This window comes from Limulus polyphemus, unplaced genomic scaffold (assembly GCF_000517525.1).
Source record: "Limulus polyphemus unplaced genomic scaffold, Limulus_polyphemus-2.1.2 Scaffold6067, whole genome shotgun sequence".
In the NCBI taxonomy this organism is placed as follows: Eukaryota; Metazoa; Arthropoda; class Merostomata; order Xiphosura; family Limulidae; genus Limulus; species Limulus polyphemus.
In genome coordinates this window covers 2428-11062 of record NW_013671677.1, presented here as the reverse complement: position 1 = coordinate 11062, position 8635 = coordinate 2428, and the positions used below count along the sequence as shown (strand labels likewise).

At 37.0% G+C, this 8635-nt stretch overlaps 1 long non-coding RNA gene across 1 annotated transcript in view; it reads right to left on the bottom strand.

Moving 5' to 3' along the window:
* The window catches only part of LOC111089378, a 19304-nt gene that overhangs the window by 9971 nt on the left and 698 nt on the right, over positions 1-8635 (bottom strand). The window lies entirely within an intron of this gene.

The window sequence follows — 8635 nt, the reverse complement described above, 5'->3', positions numbered from 1 at the left end:
TTTGTGTATAATCATGAAAAACTGTCGTAGAAGAATTAGCTTCTTATTGATAATTAATAATGTATGTTCACACATGCTTCTTTGTGTATAATCATGAAAAACTGTCGTGGAAGAATTAGCTTCTTATTGATAATTAATAATGTATGTTCACACATGCTTCTTTGTGTATAATCATGAAAAACTCTCGTGGAAGAATTTGCTTCTTATTGATAATTAATAATGTATGTTCACACATGCTTCTTTTTATATGATCATGAAAAACTGTCGTGGAAAAATTAGCTTCTCATTGACAGCAACTAAAAATGTTTATTTACATACATTATCATCTCTGTGGGATGGCAAGGTAGAGGAGACATCAGAACTGGATCAGTTGGCTAGTTGATTGGATGGAGCTTTCGAGGAGTTGATTTATCGTAGCTTTGTATCTTTGTAGGATGACAAAGTTATTGATTTTCATGTATATTCAGATATGCTTAAGAACTGGGTACACATAGTATATTAAATGTCTAGGTAACTAATAATTATCGACATCATTATTATTGTTAATTAATGTTTTTGGTGCTTTTTATTTCTAACAACATAAAACTTTTTTTACAATGTCACGAAGTTTTATTTGGAATTTAAAATGAGAGTTCTTTCTTTGACTCCCTGAAAACCTGTATGAATCAATGATGACGTTATTTTGAACAACGTCGAAAAGGAAGTTGATTCTAATTATCCACTTGGCTCTCATTAAACTTTCTAGCGTGAAGTTTTTCCCTCGGGTCATTGTTCAGGAAACAGTCTTTTAAATATTTTGGCATTATCAGAAATTAAGAACGTGCATCTCACATATGAGAAGTTACCAAACTACATAAGATGCATTTGGTGTTTGATTTATAAGCTTTCTTTCCCTTTTCCTGTATGATAAACCGGGCGTTGCCCTCTCGTTAGCTTGCTTGAATTGTGAATCCGAATTTTCTTGGTTCCAGGCGAGTTAGCGTTCAAACATGCTCCTTACTTTGGGACTATAGGTGCGCTATAAGAGTAATTGTCATATACCAACTATTCCGCCAGACAGGAATAGTCCAAAAGTTGGCAGTGAATCATGCATTTGACCAGCTGTTTTTCCTCTGGTCTATCAATTCCAAATTAAGGACGGCTATGCGCAGATAGCCATTTGTGCAGCTTTGCGCAGAAAATACGAAACAAACAAATAAACAATATCTGTATGTACATTTTTAATATTTATGTACTCGCAATATTTAATGAATTACTCATAATTCTGGATAATAAATTAGTTTGTCGATAAAACAAGTAAATACAATCATATAACACTGTGAAGAAATAATTCGTCACCTGTAAAATTAAGTTTCATTCAGATTTTTGTTAAACAACGTACCTACAGAGGGCCACTTAGAGGTTTATTTGTTTTGAAATTTTATACAAAGCTACACGAGGGTTATCTGCGCTAGCCGTTCATAATTTAGCAATGAAAGACTAAAGGGAAGGCAGCTAGTCATCACCACCAACCGTCAACTCTTGGGCTACTCTTTTACCCACGAACAGTGGGATTGACCGCAACATTATAACGCCCCCCACGACCGAAATGGCGAGTATGTTTGGTTGGACGGGGATTCGAACCCGCGACCCTCAGACTGCCATGCCTGGCCATCGGTCACTCAGAGATTATGGAAAGAAATGTAAACTAACTACAGTTTCCGCTCTAAGACTACAGGCACGTCACAGACAGACAGACTTTTTTTTTCGAAGGTCAATATTCATACAGTGTGAATGGTAAACAATATATAGTCAAAGAACGTTATTTTAAAGAAAGGAGTCTTCATTGTTATCAATGAAGGCGGGAAAACTTGCACAGCAGAGCGTTTAGGACAGTAATAGGCTCTCAAACATGTCAATCATAACTATAACGTCCTTATTCACAAAGTGAAAGCTATGGTTACGAAAGAGAACCTCCTACCCAAAAGCCATTTACGATGCAGATGCTTATACAGGTCCCTTTAATCAGGTAATAAACAAAGATTTGGAGTTGACAAAAGTCACAAACTTCCAACTACACCTTGAAATTTATAACTGTTTTCATGAGAAGGATGGTCAAAATACCCTGTTGGACAACAAAGAAATTTCCTGGTGCAGCAACTTCAATGGAATTTGTCCTGTTTAGATAATCAGTTCGAAGGCGTAGACCTAAGACATTAGACGTGAGACCATGACCTTCTGTATCAATGCCGAAATAGTTTGGACCTTACGGTACACAGCCCGTCATGTTAACCATTTTTATACATTAACAAAACCGAAACTGACCATTCATCACATACGAGCTATAATAATAATATTATAAGATCATAAAATAAGAAACTTTGTCAATAAATAAAACCAGTAAAGAAATTACAATGTCTTATAACAGAAGGAAAAAGACAAAGGTGATGAAATATGCCTTCTCACCCAAATGTTCTGTTAGAAGCGTAATTAAAACTTGGATTTTGGATGTTTCTGTTCTTAACAAAAATATATAAAAAATCGGTATTTAGAATTGTTCAAGGGTTGAACATGAAAATAATATAAAAGCATTTCTGTCATACTATACCCAACATTATTCATACCCCCCAGTTTCAAGTACAAATAAGTTTTAAATGCGAAGTGCGGGTTAAGCGTGACCAATGATTAGTTTGTCAGACCGTGGTATGGTCTGAATTTTTGTGAAGCATAAATTTGACAATTCTTCTCATCTCGTAATTAATATCTTCGTATTTTGAAATCATCTCGTTTGTTTGTTTGTAATTAAGCACAAAGCTACACAATGGGCTATCTGTGCTCTGCTCATCACGGGTATCGAAACCCGGTTTCTAGCATTGTAAGTCCGCAGACATACCGCTGTGCCACTGGGGGGGGGGCATTTCGTAGTGCGTTTTATTTCAGGTATTCGAGCAAACCTACTCAAGGGGTCATCGTTTTAACTTTGAAATGATAGGCTAGAGGGGAGGTAGCTATTCATCAGCATCCACCGCCAGCTCTTGGGCTACTCTAATTGAATAGTATGTTTGGATCATCAATCTTACAAGGCACTCATGACTCCACAGCTGTGAGTGCGATTTTCGTTTCTTTTTTGTACACTATCGAGACGCGAACCATGCACGCAAAAATTGTCTCGAGAATCAAACCAGATCCCCATCGTTGTCTGATTTCGTTTAAGTCGCCCGTTTCTACCGGTGAAGGTGTTACTTGAAGTCAAGGGAAAGCAAAAACAAATAGTTATTAATTACTTAGGAAAGACAAATGTAAGGGTTCCAAATGAGCCTTCTCTACTCCTGCACGTTACCAAATTATACAGCCCGGTGGTTAGGGCGCAATCTGAGAATCGCGGGTTCGAATCCTCGTCCCACTAAACATGCTCGCTCTTTCAGCCGTGGGGGAGTTATAATGTGACGGTCAATCCCACTATTCGTTGGTAAAAAGAGTAGCTCAAGAGTTGGCGGTGGGTGGTGACAACTAGCTGCCTTTCCTCTAGTCTTTCACTGCCAAATTAGGGACGGCTAGCGCAGACAACCCTTGTGTAGCTTTGCGCGAAATGCAAAGCAAACCAAATTATACGGTACTAAGTGTCTAAAGTTGCAAAAAATAAGTAAAAGATTTGAGTCACGGTAGCGTTAGAATGGGTTATATAATGTCATCTAGAAACTGAAAAAAGGTTTCGTTGTATTGTTTGTTTGTTTGTCGTTAAGAGATATCTGTACTCTGCCAACCAAGGGTATCCAAACCCGATTTTTAGTATTATAACTCCTCAGACTTAACACTGAGCCATCTGGAAGCGTTTCCTAGTAACGGTAGTTGAAATATGGTAAACGATGAGTAGTTGACCGGTGTTACCAAAGGGACGGGTACTACCTGGGAATATGCTGCTAATTCTACCATTTAAAGGTTGAAATACGCTACTAGCCTGAATTGTATTACACAGAAGTAATTAGTAGCTGGAAAGATATACAAGGTGAAGGTTATTAAGTACTTAAGAGATTACTTGTGTTACTACGGGATATTCAATAGCTGAAAATATGTTGGCAATTGACAATAAGTGAAGATTTATAGCTTCTAATGGACTGCTCTGTGTTACCATGTGCAATATACTAGCTGGAATTAAGGTGAAGATTTATAGCTTCTGATGGACTGCTTTGTGTTACTATGTGCAATATATTAGCTGGAATTAAGGTGAAGATTTATAGCTTCTAATGGACTGCTTTGTGTTACTATGTGCAATATACTAGCTGGAATTAAGGTGAAGATTTATAGCTTCTAATGAACTGCTTTGTGTTACTATGTGCAATATACTAGCTAGAATTAAGGTGAAGATTTATAGCTTCTAATGGACTGCTTTGTGTTACCATGTGCAATATACTAGCTGGAATTAAGTTGTGATTTATAGCTTCTAATGGACTGCTTTGTGTTACTATGTGCAATATACTAGCTGGAATTAAGGTGAAGATTTATAGCTTCTAATGGACTGCTTTGTGTTACTACGTGCAATATACTAGCTGGAATTAAGGTGAAGATTTATAGTTTCTAATGGACTGCTTTGTGTTACTATGTGCAATATACTAGCTGGAATTAAGGTACCTTGTGTTAGCATGGCTCATTTAATAGCTGGTAATTCATAGTCTTACGCGATCAAACTTTTTTGTGTTAAACTGTGTGTTTTATTAAGTGGGAATAGGTTCAGGATTAGTCTGTGTTAAGCGGACTTATGTTCCTATAAGACATTTAATAGGTGGGAGATGGTTGAGGTTCACTTAGATAACTGATTTGTGTTTTCATGGGACTTTTAGTAGTTGGAAGTAAACTGAAGTGTTGAAAAGTGCTTAGCTGATCTGTGTTTTTATGGAACCTTTGGTAGTTGGTCCTAAACTGAAGTGTTGGTAAGTGCTTAGCTGATCTGCGTTATTATAGAACCTTTGGTAGTAAACTGAAGTGTTAGTAAGTGCTTAGTTGATCTGTGTTTTTATGGAACATTTTGTAGTAAACTGAAGTATTGGTAAGTGCTTAGCTGATCTGTGTTGTTATGGAACATTTGGTAGTAAACTGAAGTGTTGGTAAGTGCTTGGCTGACCTGTGTTATTATGGAACATTTGGTAGTTGGTAGTAAACTGAAGTGTTGGTAAGTATTTAGCTGATATATGTTGTTATGGAACCTTTGGTAGTTGGTAGTAAACGGAAGTGTTGGTAAGTATTTAGCAGATCTGTGTTGTTATGGAACATTTGATAGTAAACTGAAGTGTTGGTAAGTGCTTGGCTGATATATGTTGTTATGGAACCTTTGGTAGTTGGTAGTAAACGGTAGTGTTGGTAAGTATTTAGCAGATCTGTGTTGTTATGGAACCTCATAGTAATTTTTAAAAAATGTCAACAGTATTAGGTTCACTAAAACAAGCATGGGTTTTTATGCTGAAGAGCTAGAAACAGATCTGTTCAGTCTGAGGTTACGTGTTTGGCATTCCGGAATAAGAATATTCACATACATAACTACTTGATTTGAGTATTAAGTGATAATCCCAGGGGTTGCCAACAGGCGTTAACCCCTCGTGTGGAGACCGTTTGCCTCACAGTAGGTACATGGGAGTTTCTTTACCAGTGAACTTCTGGCTGCATACTGTCCTACTGATTACCCATATTTTGCTTTTCCTAGCTAAACTATAAGGCATTTTGCTTTCTAGCGGTTTTATTTCTTCTTAATGTCGATGAAGGTCTTTCATGGCCTTATTGATTTGGAGGAGGTCGATATCCTGACAGTAGAGGTGTGCCGGATTTGATAAAGGGCCTTCTTCTGCCACCCATCTAAGGATCAAGTCAGTCGCAAATATTATGTTAGTGGCATTGTATATTAGTGGTTTGTTGCTTTCAGCAATCCAGGAAAGCTTCCAGTTCAATTCTGGTGCTCCTTATTGGAAGCTTGAATGATCCTCTATCCTTATGTGGTATTTTAAGAGCTTATAAGTTAAAGCAAAGAAAAATGAAACAATAATACGTCAAACACACCATATATGCTGTACACAGTGCCAACGAGGCCTTTCTAAATGTGGTGCGAGAACCATCTGTGGCTATGATGACAAGTGATTGTTTACCCTGGTTTGAAGATAGGTGTATACAGACCTTTTCTACTTCACTCTCTACCCAATCTCTACATTTTCTTTCCATGCCTATTTTCACAGATCTCGGTTGTGCCAGATGTGTCAATGATGGTATTAGAACACCTTTCCAGCCAGGACTGTCTCCAGAAGCGTCATTTAGGCAATCTCCTCTTGGTTGGTATCTGCAGACTTATTGTGGAGCTAAAACATGCAAATTTAAATGGTTAGTGGCTCGGTTGTGGAAAGTATGTTCTTTATACTGCAATGCTCTAGTAAAGGATCTTGCTTATAAGTGCTGCTGGTGTTCTGTGATGTTGCTGAGGCTTATGAGGTGTAATAGGGCCTTGATGAAGGTAGCTGAACTACATCCAGTGATCAGTATTTTTTCAGTCTTAACTAGCTGTGTAACACTAATATTGATAATCCAAGATGGAGCAGATAAGCAGGTGACGTTCTTTAGCTCAATGTCTGCTCCAACTTTAAGTTCGGGAATAGTTTTGGTAGCTGTGGTTATCATGGTGTAAACGTGGCTCATGAAGTTGATTTATCTGTCAAAGATTATGCACAGGTTTTTCTGACTGAATCATAATGGTCAGAAAGTTCTTGGTCTATTCTGAAACTTTCTAAGTATGGAAACCTCGAAAAATCATGGGCTAGAAGATTCACTATAGTATTAACTAGAGGCTTTCTCCGCTTCCACAATTTATTTGTTGCTTACATTACCTCTGTTTGGTTGAAAACGTTGCTTTTTAACCAAGTGGTGCTTCATAGGTTCACTCAGCAGACTTATTATTCAAACTTTGATTCTCTTGTTACGGTATCTCATATTCACACCTAAGTGTCGTCGAGGTACTTGGTGTAATAAGTTAACGTCCGTGTAATTGTGACTTATGAACTGTACTCTCCTGTGAATGCAAGATTCGTATAAGTTAACGTATGAGTCACTGTGACTTATGAGCTCTATGCTCCTGTGGATGCAAGATTCGTATAAGTTAACGTATGAGTCACTGTAACTTATGAACTCTATGCTCCTGTGGATGCAAGATTCGTATAAGTTAACGTATGAGTCACTGTGACTTATGAACTCTATGCTGTATACTGACCATCCCTTCATAATTTGTCACAAATGTATTCATCCAGTAAGATAAGAAATGGCGAAGACTGTCTTACCAATATCTTCAGCAATGTCTGGACGATAGCATCTCACTGGCAAAATCTCCTACATGGATTGCTCACTCTTGAACTCTGCCTAACTACACTAACGTTTCTCTGTCTTCTTCCGCTATTGTTGTAGTGCTGAATAATACTTTCACACAGACAGAAGACTGCAAATCATTAAGACTTTGAACGATTCAGTTGGCAAGAATGCGTTGAAAGGTTAAGAGACGAATTGAAGATACTAAACCAGATGTAGAACATAAAACGCATATTTTTTATTACACATATCATATTACGTGGCAAAAAGTTGAATAAAATGATAGAAAAGCTAATTCAAATAATAATAATAAATAAATAATAGGTGTTAAAAATAAAGTAGTAGTAGATAAATAATATTGCGTTATTAATATTTGCCCCAAAAATCCGTTTTGTAAATTACTTAAGTAAAAATGATAATATTAATTACAATTCACTTTCTTAATAAAATAAATAAATAATGTGTTATTACTCCTTACCCTAAGAATCTGATTTATAAATGACTTAAACAAAATTGAAAATAGTTACAATTCACTTACTTAGTCTATCTCACACCATAACAGCCGTTGTTCATGAAATTTAGTGATATAAATAGTATCTACACCACCACCATATACGTCATAACCCAGCAGCCTGATGAGCCCAGGTGTTTGGCGAAAGGCCTCATCGGCACCGGGTGTGGCAGTTGTAGTAGATTGACGTATTATATTATTCTTTAGTTTCACTCATAAGTTCTTTGAAATACTATATATTGTCGTATCAAGTATTTAAAGGGATAAATCGCTTTATTTTTTTTAACATAGGGTGATCATAACTCCCCAATTTACTAATGAGAAATGTTGTCTACCAGTTGAAGAATATCTCCAAACTACCTCTACATTTCATTTCTCATATTTATTATGAAGTCTGCTGCTCAGGTCATGTGACGACAAAGATGGAGTCCGAATAGTTATGATCTTGAATATGGCATAGAACATTTTTCTGTTCTGTTCCTTTTTTTTAAAGAAGAAAAACAAATACTTTCAGAGAGGTGCAACAGTCGCTAATAGGGCAGGCTTCTCCAGTTCTGTCTGACCTTGTATTTGCAATTGTTGTATGTGAAAATTCTGTGTATAATAATACCTAGCGTTTGTGGTAAGTACAGATTTTGGGCCTCCCAGAAGCACAGCGGTATATCTGCGGACTTACAACGCTAGAATCCAGGTTTCGATACCCGTGCTGGGCAGAGCACAGATAGCCCATTGTGTAGCTTTGGGCTTAATTACAAACAAACAAAACAAATTTGGGTTTATGTTACAGCATTTCTCAAACTTTTAATAAATATG